The 21,465-nt window shown below is 35.1% G+C and overlaps 3 non-coding genes across 3 annotated transcripts; all 3 read right to left on the minus strand.

The window, feature by feature from the left end:
- Window positions 1–15,935: 15,935 nt before the first annotated feature.
- Window positions 15,936–16,031, minus strand: LOC145003702 (small nucleolar RNA Z101). Its single transcript, XR_013662149.1, has one exon. It is a non-coding gene; the product is annotated as a small nucleolar RNA Z101 (small nucleolar RNA).
- A 76-nt stretch (window positions 16,032–16,107) lies between these two features.
- Window positions 16,108–16,196, minus strand: LOC145003505 (small nucleolar RNA snoR14). The gene has a single exon (XR_013661975.1). It is a non-coding gene; the product is annotated as a small nucleolar RNA snoR14 (small nucleolar RNA).
- A 101-nt stretch (window positions 16,197–16,297) lies between these two features.
- Window positions 16,298–16,386, minus strand: LOC145003506 (small nucleolar RNA snoR14). The gene has a single exon (XR_013661976.1). It is a non-coding gene; the product is annotated as a small nucleolar RNA snoR14 (small nucleolar RNA).
- Window positions 16,387–21,465: the final 5,079 nt, after the last annotated feature.

Genomic DNA, 21,465 nt, shown 5'->3' on the forward strand with positions numbered 1-21,465 from the left:
TCAAACTGATCGTGGATAAACTCATATTTGCATAGTTTATCGGAACTTAGATATTCGACTTCATCTCCTGGAAATAATGACAACAAACGATCATTTATTTTTCCGACAACTTCATTTTTTGGAGCAAATATTGCTCTTTTTGAAAATATTCTGGAATGTTAGAATCTTCAAGAATAGAAGGATATACAACCTCAATTATTGAACCTATAGGATCACAATTATCATTAATTAGAAGATCCTTTGGAATATCAATAACCGCTTCACCATCATTAGAACCACTAAGTTTCCCTTCTCCTATATACACAATTATCATTTATATGATGTGTTGCACTGCATTATTTCTATGTGATTTTTTCCGTGTGTATATCAGAGTATACCAGAGTTAGAACCGAAGGGTTCACAGAGCTAGGACTAGAGGGTCCACAGAGTTAGGGCCCAAGGGCCCGCAGAGTTATAGCCTCGAGTGGCTTGTATGTGTTATGTGTGGTATATTGGGGAACTCACTAAGCTTCGTGCTTACAGTGTTTTGTGTTATGTGTTTCAGGTTCTAGTGAGGATCGCGGGAAGGCGTCGACATGATCAGTACACATACGCGCGTGGGGTTTTATTGATAAGTTATGATCTTGGGGATTTGTAATGAGATAATGTTGATACATTGTTTTCTTGAAAATGATTATGAATGAATTTATATGGTTTTAAAAAGTGAAAAATTGTTTGAATTTTTACGACGTTACAAGTTGGTATCAGAGCCTTGGTTTGAGGGATTCGGATGCATCTCCAGGCGTATCTAAACTCAAACTGAGGATTTGAGAAAATTTTTGATAACAAAACATTTTTAAAAAAAAAAGAAGTAAAAAGAGTTTTGAGACAAACAGAGCAGAGTCGTGTGTACGATCAGCCAGCGCCCGAACGGTGATTTCCCAAAATACCCCTGTAATAAGTGATATGAGATATATTATGCTATGATATATGTTGAGTTATGTTAATGCATGCTAGAGTAGACTAGGTATTCTTATTAGGACTAAAGTGGCCTAATATATGATGCCTTAGTCTAGGAGTTTTGTTGCTAGAGATGTTTGAGAATGTTTAGATAGCAGTGAGGAGCTTATGAGAAATCTGTTAGCAAGTAGCATATGATGAAAGAGGGTAGAGTACTTAGGATTTGGGACTCTAGGAGGAGGACTTGGGATGAATGCTGATGCGGTGTGGACGGTAGTATTGGGCCCGTACTACTGAAGACACCGAGTCAGTGCGCGGCCCAAGTAAGAATCCTTAGAGTACTAAGGAACAAGTAGGGTGGAGTTATCTAGTGTGGGTATACTCGAGTGAGTCCCTAATATTCTTATATTGTATTTCATAGGGAGATCATGGTTCGGACACGCCACACACCAGAGAGCAGCGGTACGAGTGATGCTGAGATCCGTAGGATCATCCATAAGGAGGTGGCTACGGCCATCCGGACAGAGATACCAGAGATGTTTGGGTATATCAAGACCACACTGATAGAGACATTTGACGAGAAATACGTTGCCCTTTCTGCGGCTGCGGTTGTTGCGGCCACTGCAGCTATAGCTGCGACTGGGCTGCAGGATGGTGATGCGTTGTTGTTCCGAGAGTTCAGCAACACAAAACTGATGGGTTTGAGCCATAAGAGATTTCCTATGTGGACATGCAAACCCTATTGCTTGGATCTAGGTTTCTCTAATTGAACATGCTTTGTTTCCAAGACTTTGAATCATAGATCTAGTGTAAACAAACAATTTATAACATATGAAATCAAATCTAGAATAATACCTTCAGTTACTTGCTTGAAAACTTCTTTTCCTTGGAGCTTAGAGTCACAATTTTCACTCCTCTAATGGCTTACAAACACCTACTAGCAAGAAGATGATTTGAGAGAGGGAGAGAGGTGAGAAATCGGCTCTAGGGTTTCCTCAAAACATAGAGTGGCCGATTTCTCAAACCCCTAAGGGTCTATTTATACTATGAGTTCTTAGGGTTTTACCTTAAACCCTAATTGGATAACTTAGCCTCAAAGCAATCCAAAGATCCTTCTGGATAAGGCCTTGGACGATTTCTAGGATATCCATATCCTTAAAATCGTCCCTGTAACGACCAAAATTTCAATAAAAACTTATAACGACCAAAATTTCAATAAAATTTAAACTTTTCAAAAACATCCCAATTCATTAAGTTATTGCAAAAAGGTTTTCAATACATTTATTATCAGAGTATTCCCAGGTCCATTTCATAAAACATAAGCACGAGGAGCGGTACGATCACGCCTTTGCCTTGCCACAGTCTCCTGAAGAACCTGAAAAACATTAAACCACAATTATAAGCCTGAAAGCTTAGTGAGATACCCCCAAAATACCAACCACATATACCATACACATAACATGCTATATCATAAAAAGTCACAGAACAGTCATGCATATCGGGTCTACTGTGAGACTGGTCCGCCGTGTTGGGCCTTCAATCCACCTGGTCCACCCTCCGAGTCCAGTCATGTACCTCGAGTCAGCAGTGTGGTTGGTCCGCCCGCACCGGGCCTTCAACCCACCTGGTCCACTCTCTGAGTTTACAGTATGACTGGTTCGCCCGCATCGGGCCTTCAGTCGACCTGGTCCACTCTCCGAGCCTCGGCACGTCTGGTCCGCCCTCGTGGGGCCTACAGCCTATCCGGACCGCTCGCTGGGCCTTCGGAACAACCGGTCCACCCTGGGTATCTTGGCCTACAGCACGAAGCAGGACCCGCCTTAACCCAACTCCACTTCAAACAACCGTGTGCACATAAACATACAATCACATAACAATTCATATTCAGTCAAACCGATCTAGCAGATCACATAACACAACATATTCTAACAGGATACCAACCTAACCGGTCACTAGCATAGCATCATCCTATCTACCGGGATACCGACCTTAACCCGGTCTCTAACGAATACCATCCTAACTATCCGGATGCAAACAAATCAAAGCAATAACATAACAACAGATACCCAGATCTCAATCCGATAAAGGGTCGGCCTTGGTACCTTAGACCCTGTTGATATAGTGAGGATAACTCACCTCGCAACTGCTGTCTGAAAAGATAGATCACGCTGCTCCACCCTCCGACGCAAACCCCACAACTGATAATACCAAAAGACTGAGCTCAATAAATACCAAAATACCCCTGGAAGTCAACTGGTAAATTCTTGGTCCAAGTCAAAGTCAAAGTCTACCCCTGACTGACTCTACTCGTCGAGTCAACCCGATGACTCGCCGAGTCCTCATACACAGAACCTCCGAATTCACGACCCAACTCGCCGAGTCATCCCTTGACTCACCGAGTCACAGCACTTCCAAAAGAAACTTGTACCCTACGACTAGACTTGCCGAGTCCAAGAACAGACTCGCCGAGTCTACGACTATCTTCAACCTACTCGCCGAGTTGTTCTTCCAACTCGCCGAGTTCCAGGCCATCTTCATTCAACTCGCCGAGTCCACCCATGTCACTCGCCGAGTTCCACCGGGTCTGAATCCATACAGAGGCTTTCCAAGCCATGCAGATGATCCAAACCATAGATCTACCCCTCCTAAGGCCATCTATCACGTAAAGTGACAAACTTTACGTGAATCTAAAGAGATCTAGGCATTTTACCCTCTAGGGCTAGGGTTTGGGATATGATGGCTTCACCAATTACTCAAGAACAGGGACTTTAATGCACTTAAGACCTTCTCCACTCCAGATCTGAGGTAGCAACCTCAGATCTATCCTTCAAACTCAAGATACCACAATCTAAGCTTCCCACACAAACCCTAAATGATGAATCTATAAGAACACAGCCCAAGAACGAGATATTACCTCAAAATAAAGCCCCCAACAGCAAGGAATCTGAATCTAAGAAAAGACCCTTGCTCCAAGCCTCCTAATTCTCCAAGATCTCTTCAACAATCACTTCCCCAAGCTCCAAATGCACTCAAATCCTCCACAATCACGTATCTAGGGTTTCTGGACTTCAAGGGATATCAAAGAGGCTGGGGAGAGGGTATAATGTCCTTTAAATAGGGTTCATCCTCTGGATTTAGGGTTTTCTCCACTCAGCACCTACTCGTCGAGTCCATCTTTGGACTCGCCGAGTAGGCCACTTAACACGCGATCAAAGTCGCGACCCTACTCGCCGAGTCCACCCATGGACTCGCCGAGTTGCCCTTATACAATTTCACTTTTAGCCCTTCAACTCTACTCTTGTTATTCCGGGATGTTACAGTCCCTTCCCATATCCATAAGGATTCATAGTCTAAAACACAATTATCACACATTTGACAGTTTATGACCTTTTATTTAATTAATCTCTTTAAGTCACCAAATTAACCCCTAATTAATTTATGGCTTATATTAAGCAAATAATAATATTATTCCTTTAATATATTACTCTTATAACACATTAATAATAATATTTCTTCTCTCTATATAAATCACCTTGTCAAGTTGCTACGGTGAAGGCATCCCAAAAGGACCATGCACAACCGGGTCAAGTACTTACCAAATATAGTTACAGCCTTAGACACTAATCCAACAGTCTCCCACTTGGATAAGTCTAGTAACTATAAATGCAAACACAATCCGATTAGCAATCGTAGCTCTCAAAGACGTTGTCAACTCTGATCTCATCAGTAACCTGTCCTTTAGATAAGGGATCGTACAGTCGTGTGTTTAGATGTTGTGCGGACAATCTCATGGAACTAATTGTCCAGCAGTTGGTTTCTCAATCTCAGATTTATTTGACATAGAACTTAATTGAACACATCAATTCAGTCCTGACCGGGCCCGACACATAAGTCAAATCAAATCCTCGAGCGGCTGTGATATCGCTTTTACCCTCTTAGGATAGAAGTAACAGATAAATTTTGACTTATATGCATTTACTTATCCACTAATCGGTTATACACAACAATGCATTTTATAACATCAATTTACTGATGCGGTTTCGCATTATCAATGCATAACCAATTAGTAAATAATAAACCATATATCTAAGTTTTAAGACCATATGATATTATCGTCTTGCGATCACTTTTGTCACATTCCATAAAGTGATTCCAGGAAGCGCGGGTTATTCCAATGCTCAAAACTTGTTCATAAGCACTCATGAATGTTGTAGCAAACCTTTGCTATGTCTAATACCATTTAGACAATCTACACACCAATTCATGACAATCTTCATTCATATCTACTTCCAACACATTAACGATTGTGGAATATTTGAATAATTCGACTATTATTAACAAACTCAATTATTCTGGAAGTCAAAACATGCAAATTGAAACAATAGTTAAACAATTAACATAAGACAGTAACTTTACTTATAAATAATACTTCTTTATTTAATCATCAAATGTCAATTACATTTATGTATTATATGTTTCTAAAACTATCTAATCTAAACGAATATCATCCTTAAGTCCAATGCTCCTAGCGTGCTGCAAGTGCTTAACCCTACTCAGTCCCTTCGTAAGCGGATCTACTGGGTTATCTTCTGATGATATCATGTTAACCACGAGGTGTCCTTCTTCTACTCGATGTCTAATAAAGTGATATTTTCTATCGATATGTCGAGATCTACCATGATCCCTCGGTTCCTTGGTCAAGGCAACCGCTCCTTCATTATTACAGAAAATTTCCATAGGCTCCTTTATGGCAGGCACAACTCCAAGGTCACCAATGAAGTTCTTCAACCATATCGCCTCTTTTGACGCTTCACTCGCTGCAATATACTCTGATTCGCATGTTGAATCAGCTACAGTTACCTGCTTGGAACTTTTCCAAGTTACTGCTCCTCCATTTAGGGTAAAGACCCATCCCGACTGCGAACGGTAGTTGTCCCTGTCGGTCTGGAAACTGGCGTCACTATACCCTCGCACCTTTAAGTTATCACTCCCTCCGAGGACTAGAAACCATTCCTTGGTTCTCCGAAGGTACTTAAGGATATTCTTAACCGCAATCCAATGAGCTCTGCCAGGGTTCCTGTCACAGCCCGGATTCCCATGTATTATTCATTCTTTCATTTTTGGTATTTTGTGAGGAGACTCGGTGAGTTGGAGCTCAAACTCGCCGAGTAGGATCGCGATTTTGGACAAGGTTCGCATCTGGACTCGGCGAGTCCAAGGAGTGGACTCGGCGAGTCCACGCTGTTTAATGAAACCCTAATTCCCCGGGTTTGGAGCCTATTTAAGGGCACTTATAGCCTCCCATTGCGGCTACCAGTCCCTTGAGAGAACCCTAAGAGAGCTAATTCGTTGTGGGAGAGAGGAAGTCACTTTTGGGCCTTTGTATTCTTTGTTTAGCAAGAGGAAGGTGGCAAGAGTAAGGAGGAGGTGAGATTACAGCAGATCCAGAGTCCATAGGCTTCATTTTGAGGTAAGGGTTTGAATCTCCTTCAGTTATAGGGTTAATCTTGAGAGTTAGGGTTTTATAACCCCTTTCGAGAGTGATTATGTGAAGCAAATGGTCCCTCTTCGAGTTTGTGCCTTGGATCTGGACTCAAAGAGGTCCAGAGACCTTAACCATTGGGGCTTTTTGGGTTATTATGGAGTCATTGGACCTAGGTGGTTATTTTTGGGACCAAATCACCTTTTGATGCCTTGTGGGGGTATACAAGCATCAAGTTTCGAACTTTACGTGACATTCATGCTTGGGAAGGCCGGATCTATGGTTTGGGAAAGCAGATCTGACCTCAGAAGGTCAATAAAAGTGTGTGCATGGCATGAACTCGCTGAGTTGTTCTTGGGACTCGGCGAGTAGGGTTGGGGTTTCACGTAATGTGTTCAGCGAGTGGACTCGTCGGGTTGGGGGATAACCCAGTGAGTCAGGAAGTGTCAATATGGGGATGAGTCAAGACGGAACTCGCCGAGTTGTTCTTGAGACATTAAAATATCCTTTCAAAGCTTCATTCATCTAATAGTTAACAATATTTGTTAGCGAGTAAAACCTTGACCATCAACATATCTAGGCTTCGAAAATTGGACTTCCAACATCATTAATCCATTCAAATTTCATTCAAAAATTGTCATCAAACATCACACAATCTCAAAGGAATTCGACCTCATTTAATTTCTAAGCCACAGTCTACTTCAACCATTTCAATTCCAAACCCATTTTAATTTTCAATTTCAAAATTGATTTATGAAGAACACTGATTTTTACTTCACAAAGAAAGTCAACTCAAACCAAATCAACAAAATCGATTCTCCAATTCTCACATACTTAGCCTTCGCTAACGCTTTTTCACAATCAATCAAACCAATAACAACCAAATGTAAGTTCTTCCCAAAAATCATAATCGAAATCCAATTTTGATTTTTAAGAAATATCGACCCAAACGAAAATTGATTCCAATGTCTTTCAATCGATTTCACAATCGTAATATGTTCAGCTAAAGGTCTCAGAAATATAGTAAATCAATTCAAAGAAAACGACTATGGACGAAAAAAAAATCAAAATCCAAGTTAATTGAGTTTGATGAGAATACGGTTGTGAAACAGTCAAAAACACAAGAATATTAAGATTTTGATTAAGTCGTGTATCCTAATCAATTAAAAGAATGAGAAATAAATGGATTAAACTCAATGGACTTAAGATGAACAGTAACAATTTGACATATTGGACCAAATGAATACAGATTTGGAATTTGGGTTACAACAATGAACAGTAATCGAACCTTTTAGAAAATGATTTTAATCACTGAATTGTAATGGATTAAAAAAAATGAACAGTGAATTTCGATTTTGGTTTATTTTTGTAATTTTGATCTAAACAAAAATAATTGGATCATTCAACGTTGAAACGGATTTGATCCAATTGAGACAAAATGATCAAAATTTAAAAACGAAACGCGCGAATCAAAATCATGGACGTTTTGGAATCCATTTGAGAATTTGTGATACCTTTTTGACGAATCGAGTTCCGTTTTCAACGAACGAATCAAATTTAGAAGATCTTGGTTCTTTTTTCGGAATGGGAAAATCTCCGATTTGAGCATTGTACCACTCATTATGCGAGATGTACAACTCGTTCTTCGTGTTCTTCAACGATCCAAGAACATCTTCAAAAGAACCACCAACACTATTGGGTTTTGACTTCAAATTCAATACAACTTTGGAGATTGTTACTTTGGAACCCAAATTTGCTTCACGGATTTGGATTTCACAACAATATTTGATGATTTTTGTGAATAAACCCGCTTGTTCTTCCGTTTAATCTTCTTCTTCTTTTTCTTTCTCATCTTTTTGCATCTTGAAGACTTGACATCATGAACAAACCCACTTTCCGCAACTTGAACTTTGTGAGTTTGAATGAAATCTTTTGGAGTTTGATACTTGTGAACTTCTTGAATCACCAGCTTCCAATACGGAATCATTCCTTCAAACAAATCATAAGAGCACACAATATCATCGGTTTGAACTCCAATTGAGCAAAAAACTTTTTCATCTTGAGAATCAACTTGAACTCCTTTTTCTTGAACATCAAGAACATCACATTGAACTCCATTGTCAAGAACTTCAACAACCTTAAGAGCACAAAGATCATTTGGGTCTTCAATAAGAGAAACATATTTCTTTTTGAACAAATATTTTTCCTCTCTAATCTTATCACTACTACGTGTTGTTTTGGACCATGTAATATCAGTCAACCATTTGATCTCACAAAGTGGTTGAAATTTCAAGCTTACATGATCATCCTTCAATCCTCTATAAGAAACCATAGTTTCCCAAAAAAATCAACTTGTTTAACACCAACCCATAATATTGATCTTTATTGACTCTGTATTTGATACCTTCAACGATCACAATCCAAGAATTGTAAGGCAAATTCACCATGATCACAAGAACTTGAAGATTTCTAGAGAGAGAAAGTGATTTCGAATGGGTTTTCTAGAGAGAGAAAGTAAAAATCACTTGAATTCTAGTGAAGAAAATCAACTTTTAAATAGAATCAAATATGAATTCGATTTCTAGAATCCAAAAACTCTCTAAATCATGAAGATCAATGAACAAAAAGAATCACTAAATAAAGATAGCCATCAAGGACTAATTATTGATCCAATCAAGAACACCCGCTCTGATACCAATTGATGTGGTGTAGATCAAGATGGCATGTGCGGAATATGAGCGATCTAGTGAATCAACATGTAAATTCAAGAACACAAGATGTAAATAAATATGTGTAAGCTCATATTAGATCTAGAAAGATTATACAAATGGGTTTGTACACAATTTCACTCTCTACTCTAACACTCCAAAATGGTTTCTCACATAAAATGAATGTCACTTACTTCCTTATAAAGGAAAGACAACTCATTACATACATAAGTAGGTAAATCCTCATCCAAGCATGACTTTGCACCCTAACAGTAACAAAATGTATATTGAAATCCATTGTCAAGAGTTAAAATAGATTTACCTAATTTCAAGAGTTAAAGGCAAATTGCCAACCAAACTTGATGAAATAATATAAACATTCCCATATTAATATCTACTTGACTATCTTTTATCATACAAAGGAATAGTTTTTTCTAATTGAACGTGACCCTCGAGATTCATGCCATGTTATTTGAATATGAAAATTAAAATCCAAAATTAATGAATTCACCTTTCTGAACCCTACTCAATGATGAAAAAAATGATACGTTTTAAGTTTTTACTTATAACTGAATTTGTATTACTTTTTCTTTTTTTATTTCAATAAATATAATGAGGTATTTTGGACAACTAATAGAAAAGAGGAAGAATGGTACATCGGTTTGATGTGTTCAAACCTTAAATGAGATGAAATTACAAGTAGCTGCTATTGCTAGTCTTTGTTGGTTTGTTTCCTTCCTACATACTTTCTACCATCATTGGTGTTTGTGTGGCTTTGATGTCATTGAAGATATGGTATTAATTGATCAAGTTTAAATTTCATCATGCACATGCTCTTAAATTACAATTTTAATTATGATCTCTTAATTAAATAGTTTCAAAAGGTTCAATATTTATAAGTAAATTAGTAGAGATCGGATTCATTAACGTATTCCATCAAACAAATGGGATGCATCTTACACCATCTAACACATGGTGTGCATCTTAATAAAGACCAACTATAAAACAATTAAACTCATTCTTCAAACCCAAGCTTAAGCATCGAGACTAAAAAATAAGAAAGGATTTATTCCAGGTAAAATTATGTACATTGAAACCTCACTATACCATAAACGAAAACCCATTTAGAATCCAAAGAAAAATCGAATGGGTATAAGAGAAAAGAAACCAAAAAATTAGAGAGGTCGAAAAGCAAACATTTTTTAAAGTGGATTAGCAGAGAAATAACATGCAAACATTGAGTAGATATCGTGTAACATCCCAAAATTTAAGGCCAAAATTTTAATTTTAAATTAATCAATTATAAAACCATTTGTCTAAAAACAATCATAGTATCACTCATATCAAAATCCAATGTATCGATAGTCAAAACATGTTATAATAAAACATCATCAAAGTAGAATTCCCAAAGATCTCCGGTGCGGAAAATGTAATGTGTTGCGCTGCGATCATGCAGCTCCTTTCCCTTCGAAGAGGAAGTACCTGAAACCAAAACTGAAAACCGTAAGCATAAAGCTTAGTGAGTTCTCTCATCATACCACATACCATACATTAATATACTATCTAGCATATCTAGGTGCTAGCCCACCCTTTCGGTCTCTTTCAACCTGTAACCGCCTAGCATATTTGGGTGCTAGCCTACCCCTTCGGTCTTTATCAGCCAGTAACTGCCTAGCATATCTGGTTGTTGGCCTACCCCTTCGGTCTCTTTCAACCACTCACAGGGACTATTTCACCCCTACCATTATCACATATCATCCTAGTACATATACATATAAATCACATACTACCTAGCATATATGCGCCTTGGCCTACCCCTTCGGTCTCTTTCAAGTTGTAACGGGGACTATTTCACCCCTCATACCACTATCACATAATATCATAGCATACTAGAACATAAATCATAACAGATAGTGGCATACCAGACAATTATCACAAAGACAATCATATAAACTATAATCAACTACTAGTGGGTCGACATTAGTGCCTTTGATCCACTTCTATTGGAAAGTAACACACCTCACATGTCGTGAAGTAGCTGAACTGTCCTTGTCTCTGAATTCAACTCCATGCAAACTCCTACACATAAAGATCTCCTTTAATTGCCCTTTCGTACTGATAACCCCTTAAGGGTCAACTTTGGTCAAGGTCAAAGTCAAAGTCAACACCCTGGTCGATGTTAGCATTCTGGTCAAATTCAACATTCTTGGTTGACTCAACTCGCCGAGTTGATCCATCAACTCACTAAGTTCCATGAATCATAGAATCCTGGAATCGCGATCCAACTCGTCGAGTTCCTACTATCAACAGAATCGGGACTTCTCCAGTCAACTCGTCGAGTCACCCTTTAACCCGTTGAATTCTTCCTTTTACAGAATGGGGACACTTCAACCCAACTCGTCGAGTTCTTCAGTCTGTTAAGCTATCTTAATAGATTAAGCTCCTATCCTTCAGATCTAAGCTCCAAACTTCATATACATACTGAAAATATCCTTTTAAGGGTAAAGTTTCAAACTTTACCTGTTAATACCCTTCCCTAATGGATTTAGCTCAAACCTTAACTCTTTAAGACCTAGATCTTGACCCAAAAGCCATTAATACTTCAAGTTAAGGCATACAAACTAAGATCTAGACCCTAGACACCACTTGAACACATGAAGTCTCTAACTTCCTCTCCATGCATAGCTTTTTGGAGCTTAAAAAGGCCAAAATGACATCCTAAGGCTTGCATGGGGGTCCAATGGCCATAAAGTTTGCAGCTTTATGCCATGAAAGCCCTACAAGGTCCTAGATTTGGAAGTATACTCACTTGAGACGTCCATTTCCCAATGATCAAGGTATTTGGACCAAAAAAAACCCATAAAAGTGAAAATGAAGAGATCTAAGTAATCATTAAGCAAGTTTGAGACTTGCTTACCGAAAAGTGATGAGAATGGGGTGAAGTTTCTGGATCTACGCACTCCTTTTCTTGAGTCCTCAAGCTTCTTCTTCTTCCACAATCTTCAAATACACAAGTTTTCTCTCAAAAATGACTCACAAGCTCACACAAAGCATTAAGGTTTCGAAATTTAGGGTTTGGGACTTAGAGGCAGTAAATGAGTCCAGCCTAAGGAAGTTTAGGTGCTCAAAATAGGGTGCAAAACCCTGAAAATTAGGGTTTCACTCTACCAGTCCTACTCGTCGAGTTGAGGCTCTCAACTCGTCGAGTAGACTTTACAACCCGCGTCCAATTTCATTCCTACTCGACGAGTTTAGGGCCTCCAACTCGTCGAGTTTCTATACAAAAGTGACTAAATTTTAAATTAAATACATAACTGGAACCATGCGCTACATATCGATGGCAGTTTCTCTTCTTGGAAGCTTAGATGACTTGCAATTCATGAGGAATAAGGGGAAGAAATGGCATGAAAAGTTTGTTACTTTATAAAATTACTATAAAAACTCTTCTAATCACAAGGGTAAATAGAACCCAAAGTATAAGCAATCATTGAAGCAAATCGTATTAAACCCTTCAAATCGATAGGGGGAGGCTTGTGGGTGGAAAAATATTTGTAATCGCAATAGAGAGATGTGATACATGATTAATCATGGAAACAATTTTCTTCTTCACATATTTTGATGCTTAATTATCAATAATTTAGTTACAGGTTTTCTATGATTTCAAATAAGAAAGAAGATTTGAAATTTAAAATTCTCCTTATTTTTCGAGCTTTTTTACATTGTCATGTTTGGCAAGTCAAAAGTAGCTGATAAGCTAGCTTTTTAGGAGCTTTCTAAAAAATTCCCAAATATACCCTTAATTAATTACAAAAAAAAATGTATTTTTCTAAATGTCCTTTTACGTCATTTATATATTTCAGTTAGTTTTTACCAAACATTATTTTTTGTCAACTAGCTTATAAGCTATCAGCTAACTTTTCAGTTATCAGCTAGTCTGCCAAACATAACCTAAATGCCTAATTTTTGGAGTTCGACATAGAAACTATATAAGAATCTCCAAGAAATTTGAGTGGTAAAAACATAAGTTGAACGCCTAAAACACTGACACGTGGCAAAGTAGAGATCTAGAAAAAAGGTCATGTATCATGTATAGGATTTAGAGATAGAGTATTAGAAGATAAATATTGAATTTTGATAATTCTAGTTTTCTTGATGCTTATACAACTATCCTATTATCATTCTACTTAATACTTTTATTCATTATCACTAATGATCCTTGTGTTGCATGTGACCATCCTTGTGTTGCGTATTTTGATAAGTACTATTTGTTGTACTTTGTAAATTTTATCATATAAGAGGTTATGTGGAGTTGTACCTTGAGGATTCTATTCTATAAGAGGTTATGTGGGATACTAGGGTTGTATCTTGAGAATTCTGTTCTATAAGAGGTTTATGAAGTTTGTGTCCATAATAGAATAATTAGAAAAACTATTTTATGGTTCCAAAAATATTTACCATACTAATATTACTCTAATTTAAAAACTAATGAGTTTTTGCACATAATAAAGTGATTGGAAAAACTATTTCCTATTCTAATCTAGTTTCAAAATTATTTACAATATTAGTATTTCTTTTCATTTTTATTTACTTTTCAGTTTTTTTAATGCTTTTTATTTTAAATGTCTCATTTTTCTCCATTTTCTCTTTTATTTCATCTTTTTACTATCTTTCTTTAATAATAGTTTTTATTAAGGTTTTTTTTAATCATTTTTTACTATTTTTTTTTAAATTACAATTTTTTTCTGATTTTTTATTTTAAATATCTATTTTTCTTATACAAACTTTTAACAATCAAATTTTAGTCATCATAATTTAAACATACAATATATTTTAAAGTGTAAAAACTCCATAACACATAGAATGTTTTTAAAGTAAAAAAAACTCTAACATTGGTTGTTATAAAAAAACACCCAAAATTAGAAAAAAAAAAAAAAAAAAAAAAAAAAAAAAAAAAAAACTGCAACATCATTTGATACAAAAAAAAAAAACACAACTAAAAAATAAATAAATAAAAAAAATCATTGTTTGTTACAAAAAAACAACACGGTTAAAAAAATACTCTAACATCGTCTGTTACAAAACTCCAACATCACAATTAGTTTCAACTTGAACCGGTAACAAATATGCTTAGACGGATATCGTTTTAGATTATAACCTTGTTTCCTACAAAATCCACAAAAAGTAGCAATAACTCATTCCTTAATATAAATACCAATTTTTAGCATTGTTGAACGATGACGATTCTTTTTATTCCGTAATAGTTCTAAATTTGGCTAATACGTTTCATGAGGAAGCGATGAGAACTCAAATGACCATACTAGTGTATGTCATCAATTCTAAAAACCGGTCGATATAGTGAAACTTTGATAGGATGAACAAAACCCAAAAAACATGCATAAACTCAACTTCATCCACATCGTTCGATCTTGAAACACACCGTTCAACTATAGTTTATGGATTGAATCGTTCAATCTTGAAACACACCGTCCAACTATAGTTTATGGATTGAATCGTTCAATCTTGAAACACACCGCTCCACTATAATTTATGGATTGAATTTTTGAAGCGCATCTAGATTTTTTGGTAAAGTGATGAGCGATTATAATTATGTCTATAATAAAATCATCTACACAATCTGATTCAGATTAATTTAATTTACATCATTGTGTTTCTTTTTCTTATTATCACATAATGATATGATCATATATTGCTTGTTTTATAGATGAATTCTATTATAGATATAACTAATAACGATAATTTTTCTATAATCTATCTAGGGTTGTGACTAATGAAATGAAAGTTTTAGTTTGAAAACTAGGAAGTCTTATATCACTTTACCGCAAAGCAAATGAACATGTGTATGAAGTTGAATTTAGGAGTGTGTTTTTTGGGCTTTGCTCATTCTATCAAAGGGTTTTACTATTATAAACCGATGTGATGTCATCATTTAAGTTGCACGTGCTCTTCGTCATGGAGCATATCAACCACAATCATCAAAACATGGTATCTATAAAGAAGGAAAAAATGTTACGCTTTGTAGAATTTGTAGGCAATCGGGTTATAATAAGAAACAATGTTCATATAAGTCATGAACATTTTTTGTAGGAAATCGGGTTATAATAAGAAACAATTTAGGAAAAAATGGAGTATTGCTGCTTGTGTTTCATGACCTGTTCCTACTTTGTTCTTAATAAGTCATGAACATTTGTATATAATGATCGTTTAAGTTGATTTTGATTGTTTTTTAACTGCTTGTGCTCACCAAGCAATTATTTATAGTCCTACTCCTAGATATTTTAAAAGAAAAATAACCAAAAAATATTTATTACAATAAATAATTTTAGAATACCCAATCCGCAAAAAATTAATTTTTTTTGCTGACTCCAGTATAACTACGGATTTGAGATTTCAGACTAATTTTCGGACTAAAATTTCGAACATTTAAAATATGGTAAAGTTCACAAAAATTCAGCAAAGTAATAAATTTAAGTTCTAAAAAATTACATTTTTAAACTTTTTAAATTTTATTTTTATTTAAATAAAGCATTTTAATAGAATGCTAATATTTAATTCCAATTCGAACAAATTAAATGTTTAAACTTTTTAAACAAGACATCATAAGTATTTACAGGGACTTCTAATTACTATTGAAAAATGGTGCTTTAAATTTGTATGTAAAGATATACAAAAACTAAAAATTATGTTTACAAAAGTTTTGATTACCATCGAACAAAGTATAACTTTAATATTAAAACTAAATAAATTGAAAATAAAACGAAATGGATATCTATTCGCTTGTAAAAAATAGTTGGCATCAGTTCTCCAAGGTGATGTAGCATCAAAAAAAAAGCTTTCAGTCGCAAATTACCCATTTGTCAATTGAGATTCATCATATGCCAAAATGTATTACAATAATAACAGATAAGCAATTAAGTTTGCTTTTTAATAAGCAAAAACATAATAAAAATAATATGATAAGCGATCAGAACCTGTCGAGATTCAAAGTTTAACATCAATCAAAATTTGTCAGAGGATTGACAGAGCATTGAATTTTATCGTCACTTCGCTTTATAAAAAAAATGAATAAAAATACTAAATTTTTAAAAACACAAAAAATAGATTAAATCCTTGTATTCGTATATAATGGAAAAAAATTTTAACATGAAAAGCGATCGGAACCTGTCGAGATTCAAAGTTTAACATCAATCAAAATTTGTCAGAGGATTGACAGAGCATTGAATTATATCGTCACTTCGCTTTATTGAAAAAAGAAGATCGAATTAATATTAAATTGCAGAAAAAATCGAAACGATTAACTGATGATTGCTCAGAACTTCTTAGAGGTGCTGCCATCATCGACAGGATTAACTCATGTTTCTGGAGCAATTACGATTTCCTCATAGCAAAATCAAATCAAAAAAATCTAAACAGAAAACTAAATTTTAAAAACTGAAACCAGATTAAAATTAAAAGAAACCATAACGATTTAATTTCTTCGAGATAAATAAATAACTTCCTGAACCTGACCAATTCCCTGAAGATCGCAGATGAAGTATATGAAGAAAAGCATTGCGATGTGAAATATAAATAGAGGCGGATGCCCTGAAAACCCTAAATTCAGTGTTTTGGGCCGTATTAGAGGTCAAGGCCCAGTCAAACTTTTGTTGATACCACGGGTAATAGAAAATTAGAAATAGAACTTTTTTTTTAATTTTTACTTGACACAATTAAACTAAACAACTTTTTGTTTAATAGTAAAACAAAGGTTTATAAAAAAAGTCAAAACCGATTCCTTACTTTGATTCTATATGAAATCTTTGACAATGCTTCACAATACTTCTCCATGTTTCATGGATTTAACAAAAAAAAATAATATACCGTATTGCAAGATTGGATTTATTTTCTTTTTTTAACGTATGGTGTACTTTTGGTTTGTGTTTTTGCAAGAATAATTGCAAATTGTAACTATCAGTTATAGTAGTTATTGGGAATAATAGTTACTTCCAGAAACTATGCCATAGAATGGCAAACATAAAAAAAAAAAAAAGCTCAAGTGGTATTACACAGATAATTAAATCACAAAATTGTAGTCGATTCATATATACATGTGACATTATATAACGACCAAAACACATCATTTTTATATAAAAACTTTACACGATTTAATCATTTTACATACGGGCTTGGGATATTCATTACATCTTCATGAAATCCAAGACCATTGTATTTAATTATTTTTAATTATTGTCATACTAATTTATAATCCGTGGAAACTACAATTATAAGGTCAAAACACAATTTGCATATATATGCCATGACTTCCTGATCACCAATTGAACAATGTTAGGTTTCACATGGTACAAAACGATTACGTAAATATAGGGAAAAAAATACACATACGGAACTGTAAGCACAAACAACAAAATCATATAAGGGACCGTACAAAAACCTATAGCATGACCATATAATGTTTATATAACACTTTACATCGAGTTGTTATGGTAACTATAACATGGTTGTGTATCCACATATTGCAAAGTAACCAAAATATACTTCGTTAATAAGTATTCGCACCCAAGCAAGATCAACACCCAACAATTGAGTGGTTGCTCACTTGATGAATTACATACATCATAGTGTATGAACCCTAAAACACCAGAGTGTAAACTTGTATCCTTAAATGGATAAGGTTGTAGGGTTAGGTCAACGATGTTATGAAACCAAGTATTGTCACCTTACATTCCAACATGTTATAGCATGAAGTGGGGGTGGTGTTCGTAGGGGTGGATCCAATGTAGAGAGCTTGTGGTAGTTCGGGATGCCTTTTAATTTTTTCAGTAATGTAATTTTTTTTCGGAAAATTTTGTTTTATGTTGCGGTGATGCCCTGGAAAAACTTTGGGCTACCCTAAAAAAAATTATGCTACCCTTTAGTTTGACACTGGCTCCGCCAAGTCCCCATGTTATAACATGGTGTTAAGAGAGAGAGAGAGAGAGAGAGAGAGAGATTGGGTGTTGCCTCCCGTTCTTGTTACCACATCTCATAACACAAGGCGGGGTGATGTTTCAGTCGTTACCACCGCGCTGAGGTGCCTCCACACATGCAAAAACGCCCCTCAATAGATCTGTACCAAATAGTCTAATATTTCATCTCAATACAATAGGAGGAAAATTAGAATCTCTACCGAGCATGGACTTTAAAACAGTTTGTATTGGTTCCAACCTTTATGAGGCACATTGTGCAGGTGTTAGCCTTCAAGACCGTAACCATTTAACCCTTTATGCATTAGGTCCTTACAATGCCTTATAATGTGTTTGTAATTAATATAATTATTGACTAATTATTTGAGTTGTGAGATCCAATAGGTTCATATAACATTGACAACAATATTACTTTGTTATGCTACAGATAGATGTTAGTTTTTGACCAAAATAGGATTATTAAAAAACATTATCAACCTATTATAGTTTCAAAAATATTTATTCAACTAGTATTTTTTTCATTTTCTCTCGAATTTTTCATTTTTTAATGTGTTTTTATTTTAAATATAGGTTTATTATTTTTGTTTTTCAATGTACATTTAACATAGATATCTATATTTCTTGACGTATTGTTTTAACATAAATATCTACAAATACGAAAAAACATTACAAAAAAATTGTACTCTTTTTTCATATAATTTTTGTTCACCAATATCTATATTTCTCGAGGTATTATTTTTGTCGGCAAGGATTTTACGTTCTTGAAATAAATCTAACACTTTGGAGATAATATTTAAATATTATTAAAAGAGAAACTTGATTACATCATCTTCAACAATCAAAATCAATGGTTGACTTTTCTTTATAGTTTTTCACCCTATAATCATTTTGATGATGTCATCTAAAAAAAAATCAAAATTCATTTTAAAAAATGATTATGCGAATCTTAACCCTATTTCGTAACATATCCATGGTTTTTAAATTTTGGATGCATTAGTAACCTAAAATTACACAAACCTTAACCATATTTCGGCTCCACCATTGCAACTTGACACCCGCGATGCCTTCTCTGCTGACAAACTCTATACACCATTAGCCATCGCCAAACATCATCTCTTTTGTCTCTCTCCTTTCTCTCTTGAGTCTTCGGCATCCATTTGTTACGAGCACCCTCCGTACGCTGCCGATTTACTCGGTTTCGAGCAAAAAAATGCAATATCAATGGTAGGTAAGCTTCACAATGTTCCCTTTTAGCTTGGCAGTGCTCCTAATCTTAATCCGTGGCTAATCCTTAAGATTAACTATATTTTTTTAGTGTAGGATTTAGAGTTTATGTTTAAATCATGGTAGCGTTTGCAAACCTGCAATTGCATTTCTAAAGTTATTTGGAACAAACATGTATTTTAAATTACTCTTAAGTGTTCAAAAAAAATCTTTTGTTCATTATTAACCTAAAAAATTTGTTTTTTCGTTGTTTGTGTCAAAGAGTGAGCGGAGGTATTATCCATGGCTACCTATGGTTACCGTAAGCTCGTGACAAAAATCAAGACTATATATAACAAGTTCACCGTCTTTAGTCTGAGGTTTATTTTTATATTTTTCATTTTGATTTCTATTTAATTCGTTAATTTTTATTGAACTTGACTAAAACATTGTTTGTGATGTGAAAATGTCATTAAGGGACAAGGAAAAGTTTAAAATATACATTTTTAAAGTGATTTTATTAATATGCTCATCAATTGTTTGGTAAAATGCCTCAGTTACAAATGTTTCTGATGGGTTCATGCATAAGAAACATTCATATGTGCTCATACAAACCCTAATGCTTGGATCTAGGTTTCACTATTGAACATGCTTTGATTCCAAGACTTACAAACCCTAATCTAGCATATAAACAACATAAATAATATATAGAATCAGATCTAGATGTTTACCTCTTCAATTGTTGGCTTAAATCTTCTCTTTCTTCTTCTCTTGAGCTTAGAGTCACAAATACAACTCCTCTAATGGTTCACAAACCCCACAAGCAAGAAGGTAATATGAGAGAGGGAGAGAGAGGGTAGAAATCGGCCTAGTGATCTCTTAAAATCAAGTGGTAGCCGAATTCAATGCCCTAGGGGTCATATTTATACTTACAGGTTACTAGGGTTTCAGTCTAAACCCTAATGGGCAGCTTAGCCACCAAGCAGCCCATGGAACCTTCTGGAATAAGGCCTTGGACGAAAATATGATAATTTCGTTCCCCCTTAAGCCCATTAGGTTTCCTTAACCCAAAACTCAACTATCATACATTTGACAGTTTATACCCCTTTATTCAATTAATCTCTTTTGATCACCAAATTATTTCCTAATTAATTTATGACCAATACTAATTAAATAAATATGATTTCTCCTTTAACATATTATTCTTATAATATATTAATAAATCATAATACTCTCTCTTTCTCCTTAAATTACCTTTGTCAAGTTGCTTTGGAGAAAGCAGCCCAAAAGGACCATGCATAACCGAGTCAAGTACATACCAAATATAGTTACGGGCTTAGATACTATTCCAACAGTCTCCCACTTGGATAAGTCTAGGAACTATATCTCACATATGACTTTAGAATCCGGTTAGCAATCGTATCTCTTATACTTCGCTATCAACTCTGATCAACTTGTCCTTTAGATAAGGGATCGTATAATCCTCTGTTCTGGATATCATGCTGACAATTCTTATTGTCCAGCAGTAGTTCCTTGATGTCCGATTTGTTTGACATAGAATTTAGTTGAACACATCAACTTCATTATGACCGGGCCCGACACATAAGTCAAACCAAATCATCAAGTGGCCAATATATCACTTTTATTCTCATAAAATAAAAGGAACATATCAACTTCGACTCATATTCATCTATTATTTACTAATGGATCATACACAATAATGTGTTTTATAGCATCAAGTTACTGATGCGTTTACACATTATCACTGTATAACCAACCAACAAACAACAACCATATCTCTAAGTTTTAAGACTATATGATGGTATCGCTTTGCGATCACTTAAGATAAAACACCACTAAGTGATACAGCAAACTCGGGTTTAATCCAATGCTCAACTCATATTCATAAGCATTCATGAACTTTGCAGCAAACTTTTGCTATGTCTAAAACCTTTTAGACAATCTACAAACAATTCAGGACAGTCTTCATTCATACCTACTTCCAAAATGTGACCGACTGCGGACCTTTTGAATAATCATATCATTCAGGAAGTCAAAACATGCAAAATGGAAACAATAGATAAATAACCAACACAAGATAGTAGCTTTACTCATAAATAACACATTTTATTTATTCATCGAATGTTAAGTA

The sequence above is a fragment of the Lactuca saligna genome, chromosome 6, assembly GCF_052625555.1.
Source record: "Lactuca saligna cultivar CGN05327 chromosome 6, ASM5262555v1, whole genome shotgun sequence".
In the NCBI taxonomy this organism is placed as follows: Eukaryota; Viridiplantae; Streptophyta; class Magnoliopsida; order Asterales; family Asteraceae; genus Lactuca; species Lactuca saligna.